This window comes from Pristiophorus japonicus, unplaced genomic scaffold (genome assembly GCF_044704955.1).
Source record: "Pristiophorus japonicus isolate sPriJap1 unplaced genomic scaffold, sPriJap1.hap1 HAP1_SCAFFOLD_429, whole genome shotgun sequence".
Taxonomy (NCBI): domain Eukaryota; kingdom Metazoa; phylum Chordata; class Chondrichthyes; family Pristiophoridae; genus Pristiophorus; species Pristiophorus japonicus.
In genome coordinates, this window is record NW_027254190.1 from 93,077 (window position 1) to 109,978 (window position 16,902).

Below are 16,902 nucleotides of genomic sequence, written 5' to 3' on the forward strand. Positions count from 1 at the left end.
GTCGTGGAGCAGCTTGGAGACGAGTGCGAAAAGGCGACTGAGAAGCAAACGAGGGCAACCTGCAAGAAGCTGCTGGGGAATTAGCTCAAATGGTAGAGCGCTTGCTTAGCATGTGAGAGGTAGCGGGATCGATGCCCGCATTCTCCACTCTGCTTTTGGCTCAGGGCAATTCTCCAGAAAGAAACGTGGTCTCACGTGTCACTGAGTTCACGCCAGATGGGTCAAAGCACAGCAAACTTTTTTCTGCCATGTCATAAGCAAGACTTCTTGATTTTTGCAAAGGTGGATATATGAAGTGAAAGAAGCTAAAAGAACGACTTTTTAGCATTGATTCCTTTTCTGAGCATTTAACTCAGGACCTTCGATTGAGCAGACTGATACATACGCTGCCTGCTGCACGAAGAAGGCACTTGCCATGCAAGCCGCCAGGCAGCACGACCAAGTAGGGCAGCTTGCAAGGTCTTTAAATTCATAATGCACAGCTTGCAAAAAATCTGCGAGCCTGATAAGAAGTCAAAGCTACACTCTTGTGATTGTTAGTCACACGCGTTTTCCAGGCTGTAAAGAGTAGCTGGCGGTTCACAGTCTCACAGCGCTGCAGCATGGGCTGGTACTGAAGACGCACAGGCCACTCCATGAGGCCAGATGCGTCAACATGCGCTGGGAAAACAATCATCACACAGAAGCATCTTTGCAGCTTTCCTTTGATAGCTCAGTTGGTAGAGCAGAGGACTGTAGTAGCAATATGCAGCAAGATTATCCTTAGGTTGCTGGTTCAATTCCGGCTCGAAGGAGCTGGTGTTCTTTTGGATTAAGCAGCAATTCACTCAAACCAGCTCTCTTCACTTTATGATGCATCATGTTGCCCTGAAGACGCAGGACACCACTTTTCTCGTCTCAAACCTTAATGCACTCTGCATCCACCTTCACACAGCTGTTATGCTTGAGCATTTGTGTCTGCTCACCAGCAGAGAGTGCCATTGAGCAGCAACACTTCAAAGCACTCAGCACTCCCTTTCAGGCAAAACAAGTTGGCTATCAGTCAGACAGCGCTCTCGCCTGCTCCCTCACACACAGGGCGGCCGCTACTTGCCGGTCACCTCGCTTCCCTTCCGTGGTCTCGTGCTCTTCTCGGCTTCTTTCTTCGTTACTGTGGCTTCCCGTCCTGCTGTTGCTCGCTCGATGCTGCTCCGCAATGTCGATTGGATACAATGCATTGAAGGAGTGGGCCAATCCTCAAATAGGTTTTCTCTGATGGTCGTGGAGCAGCTTGGAGACGAGTGCGAAAAGGCGACTGAGAAGCAAACGAGGCTCAACTGCAAGAAGCTACTGGGGAATTAGCTCAAATGGTAGAGCGCTTGCTTCGCATGTGAGAGGTAGCGGGATCGATGCCCGCATTCTCCACTCTGCTTTTGGCTCAGGGCAATTCTCCAGAAAGAAACGTGATCTCACGTGTCACTCACTGAGTTCACGGCAGATGGGCCAAAGCCCAGCAAACCATTTTCTGCCATGTCAGAAGCAAGACTTCTTGATTTTTGCAAAGATGGATATATGAGGTGAGAGAAGCCAAAAGAATTTGTACAGTACATTCAAAAGCAGTTCAGTATGTTTAGCTGCGGTCAGCAATCCCATACATTACATTTGGGTGCTGACGGCAGTTCCGTTCTATACATTTCCTTGCTTTTCAGATCAAGTACAATACGGGATACCTTGTAGTACATTCAACAAAATTACATTACATGTGTCACTATACAGTACACGGAATGGGTGACGGTACGTTTACATTTTTTTCTTTTCAACGTGCATTACGAAACAGACCTTACATTGTACATGGCACTACATAGGTGTTTGCAGATCATGGTGCTCCATGTACACGAAAAAGAAGTTGCAAGTACAGCCCGAGGGGAGTTGTGTACTGATTCCTGCCCCCGGGTTTACCGTGGCAGAAGGCCTTTAAACTGTGGCCCTTCCCCACCGTGCCTTTGCGGCGACTGTACCAATTTTAAGTGCGTCCCTCAGCACGTAATCCTGGATCTTGGATTGCGCCAGTCTGCAACACGCAGACGTGGGCAGCAACACTTCAAAGCACTCAGCACTCCCTTTCAGGCAAAACAAGTTGGCTATCAGTCAGACAGCGCTCTCGCCTGCTCCCTCACACACAGGGCGGCCGCTACTTGCCGGTCACCTCGCTTCCCTTTCGCGGTCTCGTGCTCTTCTCGGCTTCTTTCTTCGTTACTGTGGCTTCGCGTCCTGCTGTTGCTCGCTCGCTGCTGCTCCGCAATGTCGATTGGATACAAGGAGTGGGCTAGTCCTCAAATAGGTTTTCTCTGATGGTCGTGGAGCAGCTTGGAGACGAGTGCGAAAAGGCGACTGAGAAGCAAACGAGGGCAACCTGCAAGAAGCTGCTGGGGAATTAGCTCAAATGGTAGAGCGCTCGCTTAGCATGTGAGAGGTAGCGGGATCGATGCCCGCATTCTCCACTCTGCTTTTGGCTCAGGGCAATTCTCCAGAAAGAAACGTGGTCTCACGTGTCACTGAGTTCACGCCAGATGGGTCAAAGCACAGCAAACTTTTTTCTGCCATGTCATAAGCAAGACTTCTTGATTTTTGCAAAGGTGGATATATGAAGTGAAAGAAGCTAAAAGAACGACTTTTTAGCATTGATTCCTTTTCTGAGCATTTAACTCAGGACCTTCGATTGAGCAGACTGATACATACGCTGCCTGCTGCACGAAGAAGGCACTTGCCATGCAAGCCGCCAGGCAGCACGACCAAGTAGGGCAGCTTGCAAGGTCTTTAAATTCATAATGCACAGCTTGCAAAAAATCTGCGAGCCTGATAAGAAGTCAAAGCTACACTCTTGTGATTGTTAGTCACACGCGTTTTCCAGGCTGTAAAGAGTAGCTGGCGGTTCACAGTCTCACAGCGCTGCAGCATGGGCTGGTACTGAAGACGCACAGGCCACTCCATGAGGCCAGATGCGTCAACATGCGCTGGGAAAACAATCATCACACAGAAGCATCTTTGCAGCTTTCCTTTGATAGCTCAGTTGGTAGAGCAGAGGACTGTAGTAGCAATATGCAGCAAGATTATCCTTAGGTTGCTGGTTCAATTCCGGCTCGAAGGAGCTGGTGTTCTTTTGGATTAAGCATCAATTCACTCAAACCAGCTCTCTTCACTTTATGATGCATCATGTTGCCCTGAAGACGCAGGACACCACTTTTCTCGTCTCAAACCTTAATGCACTCTGCATCCACCTTCACACAGCTGTTATGCTTGAGCATTTGTGTCTGCTCACCAGCAGAGAGTGCCATTGAGCAGCAACACTTCAAAGCACTCAGCACTCCCTTTCAGGCAAAACAAGTTGGCTATCAGTCAGACAGCGCTCTCGCCTGCTCCCTCACACACAGGGCGGCCGCTACTTGCCGGTCACCTCGCTTCCCTTCCGTGGTCTCGTGCTCTTCTCGGCTTCTTTCTTCGTTACTGTGGCTTCCCGTCCTGCTGTTGCTCGCTCGCTGCTGCTCCGCAATGTCGATTGGATACAATGCATTGAAGGAGTGGGCCAATCCTCAAATAGGTTTTCTCTGATGGTCGTGGAGCAGCTTGGAGACGAGTGCGAAAAGGCGACTGAGAAGCAAACGAGGGCAACCTGCAAGAAGCTGCTGGGGAATTAGCTCAAATGGTAGAGCGCTCGCTTAGCATGTGAGAGGTAGCGGGATCGATGCCCGCATTCTCCACTCTGCTTTTGGCTCAGGGCAATTCTCCAGAAAGAAACGTGGTCTCACGTGTCACTGAGTTCACGCCAGATGGGTCAAAGCACAGCAAACTTTTTTCTGCCATGTCATAAGCAAGACTTCTTGATTTTTGCAAAGGTGGATATATGAAGTGAAAGAAGCTAAAAGAACGACTTTTTAGCATTGATTCCTTTTCTGAGCATTTAACTCAGGACCTTCGATTGAGCAGACTGATACATACGCTGCCTGCTGCACGAAGAAGGCACTTGCCATGCAAGCCGCCAGGCAGCACGACCAAGTAGGGCAGCTTGCAAGGTCTTTAAATTCATAATGCACAGCTTGCAAAAAATGTGCGAGCCTGATAAGAAGTCAAAGCTACACTCTTGTGATTGTTAGTCACACGCGTTTTCCAGGCTGTAAAGAGTAGCTGGCGGTTCACAGTCTCACAGCGCTGCAGCATGGGCTGGTACTGAAGACGCACAGGCCACTCCATGAGGCCAGATGCGTCAACATGCGCTGGGAAAACAATCATCACACAGAAGCATCTTTGCAGCTTTCCTTTGATAGCTCAGTTGGTAGAGCAGAGGACTGTAGTAGCAATATGCAGCAAGATTATCCTTAGGTTGCTGGTTCAATTCCGGCTCGAAGGAGCTGGTGTTCTTTTGGATTAAGCAGCAATTCACTCAAACCAGCTCTCTTCACTTTATGATGCATCATGTTGCCCTGAAGACGCAGGACACCACTTTTCTCGTCTCAAACCTTAATGCACTCTGCATCCACCTTCACACAGCTGTTATGCTTGAGCATTTGTGTCTGCTCACCAGCAGAGAGTGCCATTGAGCAGCAACACTTCAAAGCACTCAGCACTCCCTTTCAGGCAAAACAAGTTGGCTATCAGTCAGACAGCGCTCTCGCCTGCTCCCTCACACACAGGGCGGCCGCTACTTGCCGGTCACCTCGCTTCCCTTCCGTGGTCTCGTGCTCTTCTCGGCTTCTTTCTTCGTTACTGTGGCTTCCCGTCCTGCTGTTGCTCGCTCGATGCTGCTCCGCAATGTCGATTGGATACAATGCATTGAAGGAGTGGGCCAATCCTCAAATAGGTTTTCTCTGATGGTCGTGGAGCAGCTCGGAGACGAGTGCGAAAAGGCGACTGAGAAGCAAACGAGGCTCAACTGCAAGAAGCTACTGGGGAATTAGCTCAAATGGTAGAGCGCTTGCTTCGCATGTGAGAGGTAGCGGGATCGATGCCCGCATTCTCCACTCTGCTTTTGGCTCAGGGCAATTCTCCAGAAAGAAACGTGATCTCACGTGTCACTCACTGAGTTCACGGCAGATGGGCCAAAGCCCAGCAAACCATTTTCTGCCATGTCAGAAGCAAGACTTCTTGATTTTTGCAAAGATGGATATATGAGGTGAGAGAAGCCAAAAGAATTTGTACAGTACATTCAAAAGCAGTTCAGTATGTTTAGCTGCGGTCAGCAATCCCATACATTACATTTGGGTGCTGACGGCAGTTCCGTTCTATACATTTATTTGCTTTTCAGATCAAGTACAATACGGGATACCTTGTAGTACATTCAACAAAATTACATTACATGTGTCACTATACAGTACATGGAATGGGTGACGGTACGTTTACATTTTTTTCTTTTCAACGTGCATTACGAAACAGACCTTACATTGTACATGGCACTACATAGGTGTTTGCAGATCATGGTGCTCCATGTACACGAAAAAGAAGTTGCAAGTACAGCCCGAGGGGAGTTGTGTACTGATTCCTGCCCCCGGGTTTACCGTGGCAGAAGGCCTTTAAACTGTGGCCCTTCCCCACCGTGCCTTTGCGGCGACTGTACCAATTTTAAGTGCGTCCCTCAGCACGTAATCCTGGATCTTGGATTGCGCCAGTCTGCAACACGCAGACGTGGGCAGCAACACTTCAAAGCACTCAGCACTCCCTTTCAGGCAAAACAAGTTGGCTATCAGTCAGACAGCGCTCTCGCCTGCTCCCTCACACACAGGGCGGCCGCTACTTGCCGGTCACCTCGCTTCCCTTTCGCGGTCTCGTGCTCTTCTCGGCTTCTTTCTTCGTTACTGTGGCTTCGCGTCCTGCTGTTGCTCGCTCGCTGCTGCTCCGCAATGTCGATTGGATACAAGGAGTGGGCTAGTCCTCAAATAGGTTTTCTCTGATGGTCGTGGAGCAGCTTGGAGACGAGTGCGAAAAGGCGACTGAGAAGCAAACGAGGGCAACCTGCAAGAAGCTGCTGGGGAATTAGCTCAAATGGTAGAGCGCTCGCTTAGCATGTGAGAGGTAGCGGGATCGATGCCCGCATTCTCCACTCTGCTTTTGGCTCAGGGCAATTCTCCAGAAAGAAACGTGGTCTCACGTGTCACTGAGTTCACGCCAGATGGGTCAAAGCACAGCAAACTTTTTTCTGCCATGTCATAAGCAAGACTTCTTGATTTTTGCAAAGGTGGATATATGAAGTGAAAGAAGCTAAAAGAACGACTTTTTAGCATTGATTCCTTTTCTGAGCATTTAACTCAGGACCTTCGATTGAGCAGACTGATACATACGCTGCCTGCTGCACGAAGAAGGCACTTGCCATGCAAGCCGCCAGGCAGCACGACCAAGTAGGGCAGCTTGCAAGGTCTTTAAATTCATAATGCACAGCTTGCAAAAAATCTGCGAGCCTGATAAGAAGTCAAAGCTACACTCTTGTGATTGTTAGTCACACGCGTTTTCCAGGCTGTAAAGAGTAGCTGGCGGTTCACAGTCTCACAGCGCTGCAGCATGGGCTGGTACTGAAGACGCACAGGCCACTCCATGAGGCCAGATGCGTCAACATGCGCTGGGAAAACAATCATCACACAGAAGCATCTTTGCAGCTTTCCTTTGATAGCTCAGTTGGTAGAGCAGAGGACTGTAGTAGCAATATGCAGCAAGATTATCCTTAGGTTGCTGGTTCAATTCCGGCTCGAAGGAGCTGGTGTTCTTTTGGATTAAGCATCAATTCACTCAAACCAGCTCTCTTCACTTTATGATGCATCATGTTGCCCTGAAGACGCAGGACACCACTTTTCTCGTCTCAAACCTTAATGCACTCTGCATCCACCTTCACACAGCTGTTATGCTTGAGCATTTGTGTCTGCTCACCAGCAGAGAGTGCCATTGAGCAGCAACACTTCAAAGCACTCAGCACTCCCTTTCAGGCAAAACAAGTTGGCTATCAGTCAGACAGCGCTCTCGCCTGCTCCCTCACACACAGGGCGGCCGCTACTTGCCGGTCACCTCGCTTCCCTTCCGTGGTCTCGTGCTCTTCTCGGCTTCTTTCTTCGTTACTGTGGCTTCCCGTCCTGCTGTTGCTCGCTCGCTGCTGCTCCGCAATGTCGATTGGATACAATGCATTGAAGGAGTGGGCCAATCCTCAAATAGGTTTTCTCTGATGGTCGTGGAGCAGCTTGGAGACGAGTGCGAAAAGGCGACTGAGAAGCAAACGAGGGCAACCTGCAAGAAGCTGCTGGGGAATTAGCTCAAATGGTAGAGCGCTCGCTTAGCATGTGAGAGGTAGCGGGATCGATGCCCGCATTCTCCACTCTGCTTTTGGCTCAGGGCAATTCTCCAGAAAGAAACGTGGTCTCACGTGTCACTGAGTTCACGCCAGATGGGTCAAAGCACAGCAAACTTTTTTCTGCCATGTCATAAGCAAGACTTCTTGATTTTTGCAAAGGTGGATATATGAAGTGAAAGAAGCTAAAAGAACGACTTTTTAGCATTGATTCCTTTTCTGAGCATTTAACTCAGGACCTTCGATTGAGCAGACTGATACATACGCTGCCTGCTGCACGAAGAAGGCACTTGCCATGCAAGCCGCCAGGCAGCACGACCAAGTAGGGCAGCTTGCAAGGTCTTTAAATTCATAATGCACAGCTTGCAAAAAATCTGCGAGCCTGATAAGAAGTCAAAGCTACACTCTTGTGATTGTTAGTCACACGCGTTTTCCAGGCTGTAAAGAGTAGCTGGCGGTTCACAGTCTCACAGCGCTGCAGCATGGGCTGGTACTGAAGACGCACAGGCCACTCCATGAGGCCAGATGCGTCAACATGCGCTGGGAAAACAATCATCACACAGAAGCATCTTTGCAGCTTTCCTTTGATAGCTCAGTTGGTAGAGCAGAGGACTGTAGTAGCAATATGCAGCAAGATTATCCTTAGGTTGCTGGTTCAATTCCGGCTCGAAGGAGCTGGTGTTCTTTTGGATTAAGCAGCAATTCACTCAAACCAGCTCTCTTCACTTTATGATGCATCATGTTGCCCTGAAGACGCAGGACACCACTTTTCTCGTCTCAAACCTTAATGCACTCTGCATCCACCTTCACACAGCTGTTATGCTTGAGCATTTGTGTCTGCTCACCAGCAGAGAGTGCCATTGAGCAGCAACACTTCAAAGCACTCAGCACTCCCTTTCAGGCAAAACAAGTTGGCTATCAGTCAGACAGCGCTCTCGCCTGCTCCCTCACACACAGGGCGGCCGCTACTTGCCGGTCACCTCGCTTCCCTTCCGTGGTCTCGTGCTCTTCTCGGCTTCTTTCTTCGTTACTGTGGCTTCCCGTCCTGCTGTTGCTCGCTCGATGCTGCTCCGCAATGTCGATTGGATACAATGCATTGAAGGAGTGGGCCAATCCTCAAATAGGTTTTCTCTGATGGTCGTGGAGCAGCTTGGAGACGAGTGCGAAAAGGCGACTGAGAAGCAAACGAGGCTCAACTGCAAGAAGCTACTGGGGAATTAGCTCAAATGGTAGAGCGCTCGCTTAGCATGTGAGAGGTAGCGGGATCGATGCCCGCATTCTCCACTCTGCTTTTGGCTCAGGGCAATTCTCCAGAAAGAAACGTGATCTCACGTGTCACTCACTGAGTTCACGGCAGATGGGCCAAAGCCCAGCAAACCATTTTCTGCCATGTCAGAAGCAAGACTTCTTGATTTTTGCAAAGATGGATATATGAGGTGAGAGAAGCCAAAAGAATTTGTACAGTACATTCAAAAGCAGTTCAGTATGTTTAGCTGCGGTCAGCAATCCCATACATTACATTTGGGTGCTGACGGCAGTTCCGTTCTATACATTTCCTTGCTTTTCAGATCAAGTACAATACGGGATACCTTGTAGTACATTCAACAAAATTACATTACATGTGTCACTATACAGTACACGGAATGGGTGACGGTACGTTTACATTTTTTTCTTTTCAACGTGCATTACGAAACAGACCTTACATTGTACATGGCACTACATAGGTGTTTGCAGATCATGGTGCTCCATGTACACGAAAAAGAAGTTGCAAGTACAGCCCGAGGGGAGTTGTGTACTGATTCCTGCCCCCGGGTTTACCGTGGCAGAAGGCCTTTAAACTGTGGCCCTTCCCCACCGTGCCTTTGCGGCGACTGTACCAATTTTAAGTGCGTCCCTCAGCACGTAATCCTGGATCTTGGATTGCGCCAGTCTGCAACACGCAGACGTGGGCAGCAACACTTCAAAGCACTCAGCACTCCCTTTCAGGCAAAACAAGTTGGCTATCAGTCAGACAGCGCTCTCGCCTGCTCCCTCACACACAGGGCGGCCGCTACTTGCCGGTCACCTCGCTTCCCTTTCGCGGTCTCGTGCTCTTCTCGGCTTCTTTCTTCGTTACTGTGGCTTCGCGTCCTGCTGTTGCTCGCTCGCTGCTGCTCCGCAATGTCGATTGGATACAAGGAGTGGGCTAGTCCTCAAATAGGTTTTCTCTGATGGTCGTGGAGCAGCTTGGAGACGAGTGCGAAAAGGCGACTGAGAAGCAAACGAGGGCAACCTGCAAGAAGCTGCTGGGGAATTAGCTCAAATGGTAGAGCGCTCGCTTAGCATGTGAGAGGTAGCGGGATCGATGCCCGCATTCTCCACTCTGCTTTTGGCTCAGGGCAATTCTCCAGAAAGAAACGTGGTCTCACGTGTCACTGAGTTCACGCCAGATGGGTCAAAGCACAGCAAACTTTTTTCTGCCATGTCATAAGCAAGACTTCTTGATTTTTGCAAAGGTGGATATATGAAGTGAAAGAAGCTAAAAGAACGACTTTTTAGCATTGATTCCTTTTCTGAGCATTTAACTCAGGACCTTCGATTGAGCAGACTGATACATACGCTGCCTGCTGCACGAAGAAGGCACTTGCCATGCAAGCCGCCAGGCAGCACGACCAAGTAGGGCAGCTTGCAAGGTCTTTAAATTCATAATGCACAGCTTGCAAAAAATCTGCGAGCCTGATAAGAAGTCAAAGCTACACTCTTGTGATTGTTAGTCACACGCGTTTTCCAGGCTGTAAAGAGTAGCTGGCGGTTCACAGTCTCACAGCGCTGCAGCATGGGCTGGTACTGAAGACGCACAGGCCACTCCATGAGGCCAGATGCGTCAACATGCGCTGGGAAAACAATCATCACACAGAAGCATCTTTGCAGCTTTCCTTTGATAGCTCAGTTGGTAGAGCAGAGGACTGTAGTAGCAATATGCAGCAAGATTATCCTTAGGTTGCTGGTTCAATTCCGGCTCGAAGGAGCTGGTGTTCTTTTGGATTAAGCAGCAATTCACTCAAACCAGCTCTCTTCACTTTATGATGCATCATGTTGCCCTGAAGACGCAGGACACCACTTTTCTCGTCTCAAACCTTAATGCACTCTGCATCCACCTTCACACAGCTGTTATGCTTGAGCATTTGTGTCTGCTCACCAGCAGAGAGTGCCATTGAGCAGCAACACTTCAAAGCACTCAGCACTCCCTTTCAGGCAAAACAAGTTGGCTATCAGTCAGACAGCGCTCTCGCCTGCTCCCTCACACACAGGGCGGCCGCTACTTGCCGGTCACCTCGCTTCCCTTCCGTGGTCTCGTGCTCTTCTCGGCTTCTTTCTTCGTTACTGTGGCTTCCCGTCCTGCTGTTGCTCGCTCGATGCTGCTCCGCAATGTCGATTGGATACAATGCATTGAAGGAGTGGGCCAATCCTCAAATAGGTTTTCTCTGATGGTCGTGGAGCAGCTCGGAGACGAGTGCGAAAAGGCGACTGAGAAGCAAACGAGGCTCAACTGCAAGAAGCTACTGGGGAATTAGCTCAAATGGTAGAGCGCTTGCTTCGCATGTGAGAGGTAGCAGGATCGATGCCCGCATTCTCCACTCTGCTTTTGGCTCAGGGCAATTCTCCAGAAAGAAACGTGATCTCACGTGTCACTCACTGAGTTCACGGCAGATGGGCCAAAGCCCAGCAAACCATTTTCTGCCATGTCAGAAGCAAGACTTCTTGATTTTTGCAAAGATGGATATATGAGGTGAGAGAAGCCAAAAGAATTTGTACAGTACATTCAAAAGCAGTTCAGTATGTTTAGCTGCGGTCAGCAATCCCATACATTACATTTGGGTGCTGACGGCAGTTCCGTTCTATACATTTATTTGCTTTTCAGATCAAGTACAATACGGGATACCTTGTAGTACATTCAACAAAATTACATTACATGTGTCACTATACAGTACATGGAATGGGTGACGGTACGTTTACATTTTTTTCTTTTCAACGTGCATTACGAAACAGACCTTACATTGTACATGGCACTACATAGGTGTTTGCAGATCATGGTGCTCCATGTACACGAAAAAGAAGTTGCAAGTACAGCCCGAGGGGAGTTGTGTACTGATTCCTGCCCCCGGGTTTACCGTGGCAGAAGGCCTTTAAACTGTGGCCCTTCCCCACCGTGCCTTTGCGGCGACTGTACCAATTTTAAGTGCGTCCCTCAGCACGTAATCCTGGATCTTGGATTGCGCCAGTCTGCAACACGCAGACGTGGGCAGCAACACTTCAAAGCACTCAGCACTCCCTTTCAGGCAAAACAAGTTGGCTATCAGTCAGACAGCGCTCTCGCCTGCTCCCTCACACACAGGGCGGCCGCTACTTGCCGGTCACCTCGCTTCCCTTTCGCGGTCTCGTGCTCTTCTCGGCTTCTTTCTTCGTTACTGTGGCTTCGCGTCCTGCTGTTGCTCGCTCGCTGCTGCTCCGCAATGTCGATTGGATACAAGGAGTGGGCTAGTCCTCAAATAGGTTTTCTCTGATGGTCGTGGAGCAGCTTGGAGACGAGTGCGAAAAGGCGACTGAGAAGCAAACGAGGGCAACCTGCAAGAAGCTGCTGGGGAATTAGCTCAAATGGTAGAGCGCTCGCTTAGCATGTGAGAGGTAGCGGGATCGATGCCCGCATTCTCCACTCTGCTTTTGGCTCAGGGCAATTCTCCAGAAAGAAACGTGGTCTCACGTGTCACTGAGTTCACGCCAGATGGGTCAAAGCACAGCAAACTTTTTTCTGCCATGTCATAAGCAAGACTTCTTGATTTTTGCAAAGGTGGATATATGAAGTGAAAGAAGCTAAAAGAACGACTTTTTAGCATTGATTCCTTTTCTGAGCATTTAACTCAGGACCTTCGATTGAGCAGACTGATACATACGCTGCCTGCTGCACGAAGAAGGCACTTGCCATGCAAGCCGCCAGGCAGCACGACCAAGTAGGGCAGCTTGCAAGGTCTTTAAATTCATAATGCACAGCTTGCAAAAAATCTGCGAGCCTGATAAGAAGTCAAAGCTACACTCTTGTGATTGTTAGTCACACGCGTTTTCCAGGCTGTAAAGAGTAGCTGGCGGTTCACAGTCTCACAGCGCTGCAGCATGGGCTGGTACTGAAGACGCACAGGCCACTCCATGAGGCCAGATGCGTCAACATGCGCTGGGAAAACAATCATCACACAGAAGCATCTTTGCAGCTTTCCTTTGATAGCTCAGTTGGTAGAGCAGAGGACTGTAGTAGCAATATGCAGCAAGATTATCCTTAGGTTGCTGGTTCAATTCCGGCTCGAAGGAGCTGGTGTTCTTTTGGATTAAGCATCAATTCACTCAAACCAGCTCTCTTCACTTTATGATGCATCATGTTGCCCTGAAGACGCAGGACACCACTTTTCTCGTCTCAAACCTTAATGCACTCTGCATCCACCTTCACACAGCTGTTATGCTTGAGCATTTGTGTCTGCTCACCAGCAGAGAGTGCCATTGAGCAGCAACACTTCAAAGCACTCAGCACTCCCTTTCAGGCAAAACAAGTTGGCTATCAGTCAGACAGCGCTCTCGCCTGCTCCCTCACACACAGGGCGGCCGCTACTTGCCGGTCACCTCGCTTCCCTTCCGTGGTCTCGTGCTCTTCTCGGCTTCTTTCTTCGTTACTGTGGCTTCCCGTCCTGCTGTTGCTCGCTCGCTGCTGCTCCGCAATGTCGATTGGATACAATGCATTGAAGGAGTGGGCCAATCCTCAAATAGGTTTTCTCTGATGGTCGTGGAGCAGCTTGGAGACGAGTGCGAAAAGGCGACTGAGAAGCAAACGAGGGCAACCTGCAAGAAGCTGCTGGGGAATTAGCTCAAATGGTAGAGCGCTTGCTTAGCATGTGAGAGGTAGCGGGATCGATGCCCGCATTCTCCACTCTGCTTTTGGCTCAGGGCAATTCTCCAGAAAGAAACGTGGTCTCACGTGTCACTGAGTTCACGCCAGATGGGTCAAAGCACAGCAAACTTTTTTCTGCCATGTCATAAGCAAGACTTCTTGATTTTTGCAAAGGTGGATATATGAAGTGAAAGAAGCTAAAAGAACGACTTTTTAGCATTGATTCCTTTTCTGAGCATTTAACTCAGGACCTTCGATTGAGCAGACTGATACATACGCTGCCTGCTGCACGAAGAAGGCACTTGCCATGCAAGCCGCCAGGCAGCACGACCAAGTAGGGCAGCTTGCAAGGTCTTTAAATTCATAATGCACAGCTTGCAAAAAATCTGCGAGCCTGATAAGAAGTCAAAGCTACACTCTTGTGATTGTTAGTCACACGCGTTTTCCAGGCTGTAAAGAGTAGCTGGCGGTTCACAGTCTCACAGCGCTGCAGCATGGGCTGGTACTGAAGACGCACAGGCCACTCCATGAGGCCAGATGCGTCAACATGCGCTGGGAAAACAATCATCACACAGAAGCATCTTTGCAGCTTTCCTTTGATAGCTCAGTTGGTAGAGCAGAGGACTGTAGTAGCAATATGCAGCAAGATTATCCTTAGGTTGCTGGTTCAATTCCGGCTCGAAGGAGCTGGTGTTCTTTTGGATTAAGCAGCAATTCACTCAAACCAGCTCTCTTCACTTTATGATGCATCATGTTGCCCTGAAGACGCAGGACACCACTTTTCTCGTCTCAAACCTTAATGCACTCTGCATCCACCTTCACACAGCTGTTATGCTTGAGCATTTGTGTCTGCTCACCAGCAGAGAGTGCCATTGAGCAGCAACACTTCAAAGCACTCAGCACTCCCTTTCAGGCAAAACAAGTTGGCTATCAGTCAGACAGCGCTCTCGCCTGCTCCCTCACACACAGGGCGGCCGCTACTTGCCGGTCACCTCGCTTCCCTTCCGTGGTCTCGTGCTCTTCTCGGCTTCTTTCTTCGTTACTGTGGCTTCCCGTCCTGCTGTTGCTCGCTCGATGCTGCTCCGCAATGTCGATTGGATACAATGCATTGAAGGAGTGGGCCAATCCTCAAATAGGTTTTCTCTGATGGTCGTGGAGCAGCTTGGAGACGAGTGCGAAAAGGCGACTGAGAAGCAAACGAGGCTCAACTGCAAGAAGCTACTGGGGAATTAGCTCAAATGGTAGAGCGCTTGCTTCGCATGTGAGAGGTAGCGGGATCGATGCCCGCATTCTCCACTCTGCTTTTGGCTCAGGGCAATTCTCCAGAAAGAAACGTGATCTCACGTGTCACTCACTGAGTTCACGGCAGATGGGCCAAAGCCCAGCAAACCATTTTCTGCCATGTCAGAAGCAAGACTTCTTGATTTTTGCAAAGATGGATATATGAGGTGAGAGAAGCCAAAAGAATTTGTACAGTACATTCAAAAGCAGTTCAGTATGTTTAGCTGCGGTCAGCAATCCCATACATTACATTTGGGTGCTGACGGCAGTTCCGTTCTATACATTTCCTTGCTTTTCAGATCAAGTACAATACGGGATACCTTGTAGTACATTCAACAAAATTACATTACATGTGTCACTATACAGTACACGGAATGGGTGACGGTACGTTTACATTTTTTTCTTTTCAACGTGCATTACGAAACAGACCTTACATTGTACATGGCACTACATAGGTGTTTGCAGATCATGGTGCTCCATGTACACGAAAAAGAAGTTGCAAGTACAGCCCGAGGGGAGTTGTGTACTGATTCCTGCCCCCGGGTTTACCGTGGCAGAAGGCCTTTAAACTGTGGCCCTTCCCCACCGTGCCTTTGCGGCGACTGTACCAATTTTAAGTGCGTCCCTCAGCACGTAATCCTGGATCTTGGATTGCGCCAGTCTGCAACACGCAGACGTGGGCAGCAACACTTCAAAGCACTCAGCACTCCCTTTCAGGCAAAACAAGTTGGCTATCAGTCAGACAGCGCTCTCGCCTGCTCCCTCACACACAGGGCGGCCGCTACTTGCCGGTCACCTCGCTTCCCTTTCGCGGTCTCGTGCTCTTCTCGGCTTCTTTCTTCGTTACTGTGGCTTCGCGTCCTGCTGTTGCTCGCTCGCTGCTGCTCCGCAATGTCGATTGGATACAAGGAGTGGGCTAGTCCTCAAATAGGTTTTCTCTGATGGTCGTGGAGCAGCTTGGAGACGAGTGCGAAAAGGCGACTGAGAAGCAAACGAGGGCAACCTGCAAGAAGCTGCTGGGGAATTAGCTCAAATGGTAGAGCGCTCGCTTAGCATGTGAGAGGTAGCGGGATCGATGCCCGCATTCTCCACTCTGCTTTTGGCTCAGGGCAATTCTCCAGAAAGAAACGTGGTCTCACGTGTCACTGAGTTCACGCCAGATGGGTCAAAGCACAGCAAACTTTTTTCTGCCATGTCATAAGCAAGACTTCTTGATTTTTGCAAAGGTGGATATATGAAGTGAAAGAAGCTAAAAGAACGACTTTTTAGCATTGATTCCTTTTCTGAGCATTTAACTCAGGACCTTCGATTGAGCAGACTGATACATACGCTGCCTGCTGCACGAAGAAGGCACTTGCCATGCAAGCCGCCAGGCAGCACGACCAAGTAGGGCAGCTTGCAAGGTCTTTAAATTCATAATGCACAGCTTGCAAAAAATCTGCGAGCCTGATAAGAAGTCAAAGCTACACTCTTGTGATTGTTAGTCACACGCGTTTTCCAGGCTGTAAAGAGTAGCTGGCGGTTCACAGTCTCACAGCGCTGCAGCATGGGCTGGTACTGAAGACGCACAGGCCACTCCATGAGGCCAGATGCGTCAACATGCGCTGGGAAAACAATCATCACACAGAAGCATCTTTGCAGCTTTCCTTTGATAGCTCAGTTGGTAGAGCAGAGGACTGTAGTAGCAATATGCAGCAAGATTATCCTTAGGTTGCTGGTTCAATTCCGGCTCGAAGGAGCTGGTGTTCTTTTGGATTAAGCAGCAATTCACTCAAACCAGCTCTCTTCACTTTATGATGCATCATGTTGCCCTGAAGACGCAGGACACCACTTTTCTCGTCTCAAACCTTAATGCACTCTGCATCCACCTTCACACAGCTGTTATGCTTGAGCATTTGTGTCTGCTCACCAGCAGAGAGTGCCATTGAGCAGCAACACTTCAAAGCACTCAGCACTCCCTTTCAGGCAAAACAAGTTGGCTATCAGTCAGACAGCGCTCTCGCCTGCTCCCTCACACACAGGGCGGCCGCTACTTGCCGGTCACCTCGCTTCCCTTCCGTGGTCTCGTGCTCTTCTCGGCTTCTTTCTTCGTTACTGTGGCTTCCCGTCCTGCTGTTGCTCGCTCGATGCTGCTCCGCAATGTCGATTGGATACAATGCATTGAAGGAGTGGGCCAATCCTCAAATAGGTTTTCTCTGATGGTCGTGGAGCAGCTCGGAGACGAGTGCGAAAAGGCGACTGAGAAGCAAACGAGGCTCAACTGCAAGAAGCTACTGGGGAATTAGCTCAAATGGTAGAGCGCTTGCTTCGCATGTGAGAGGTAGCGGGATCGATGCCCGCATTCTCCACTCTGCTTTTGGCTCAGGGCAATTCTCCAGAAAGAAACGTGATCTCACGTGTCACTCACTGA

At 49.5% G+C, this 16,902-nt stretch overlaps 9 non-coding genes across 9 annotated transcripts; all 9 read left to right on the top strand.

The window, feature by feature from the left end:
* Window positions 1-701: 701 nt before the first annotated feature.
* On the top strand, window positions 702-794 carry trnay-gua (transfer RNA tyrosine (anticodon GUA)). Its single transcript has 2 exons — window positions 702-738; window positions 759-794. It is a non-coding gene; the product is annotated as a tRNA-Tyr (tRNA).
* A 2,240-nt stretch (window positions 795-3,034) lies between these two features.
* On the top strand, window positions 3,035-3,127 carry trnay-gua (transfer RNA tyrosine (anticodon GUA)). The gene is made up of 2 exons: window positions 3,035-3,071; window positions 3,092-3,127. It is a non-coding gene; the product is annotated as a tRNA-Tyr (tRNA).
* Window positions 3,128-4,291: 1,164 nt separating this feature from the next.
* Window positions 4,292-4,384, top strand: trnay-gua (transfer RNA tyrosine (anticodon GUA)). Its single transcript has 2 exons — window positions 4,292-4,328; window positions 4,349-4,384. It is a non-coding gene; the product is annotated as a tRNA-Tyr (tRNA).
* Window positions 4,385-6,624: 2,240 nt separating this feature from the next.
* Window positions 6,625-6,717, top strand: trnay-gua (transfer RNA tyrosine (anticodon GUA)). The gene is made up of 2 exons: window positions 6,625-6,661; window positions 6,682-6,717. It is a non-coding gene; the product is annotated as a tRNA-Tyr (tRNA).
* Window positions 6,718-7,881: 1,164 nt separating this feature from the next.
* Window positions 7,882-7,974, top strand: trnay-gua (transfer RNA tyrosine (anticodon GUA)). Its single transcript has 2 exons — window positions 7,882-7,918; window positions 7,939-7,974. It is a non-coding gene; the product is annotated as a tRNA-Tyr (tRNA).
* Window positions 7,975-10,214: 2,240 nt separating this feature from the next.
* trnay-gua (transfer RNA tyrosine (anticodon GUA)) lies at window positions 10,215-10,307 on the top strand. The gene is made up of 2 exons: window positions 10,215-10,251; window positions 10,272-10,307. It is a non-coding gene; the product is annotated as a tRNA-Tyr (tRNA).
* A 2,240-nt stretch (window positions 10,308-12,547) lies between these two features.
* On the top strand, window positions 12,548-12,640 carry trnay-gua (transfer RNA tyrosine (anticodon GUA)). Its single transcript has 2 exons — window positions 12,548-12,584; window positions 12,605-12,640. It is a non-coding gene; the product is annotated as a tRNA-Tyr (tRNA).
* Window positions 12,641-13,804: 1,164 nt separating this feature from the next.
* Window positions 13,805-13,897, top strand: trnay-gua (transfer RNA tyrosine (anticodon GUA)). The gene is made up of 2 exons: window positions 13,805-13,841; window positions 13,862-13,897. It is a non-coding gene; the product is annotated as a tRNA-Tyr (tRNA).
* Window positions 13,898-16,137: 2,240 nt separating this feature from the next.
* On the top strand, window positions 16,138-16,230 carry trnay-gua (transfer RNA tyrosine (anticodon GUA)). The gene is made up of 2 exons: window positions 16,138-16,174; window positions 16,195-16,230. It is a non-coding gene; the product is annotated as a tRNA-Tyr (tRNA).
* The last annotated feature ends 672 nt before the right edge of the window (window positions 16,231-16,902 follow it).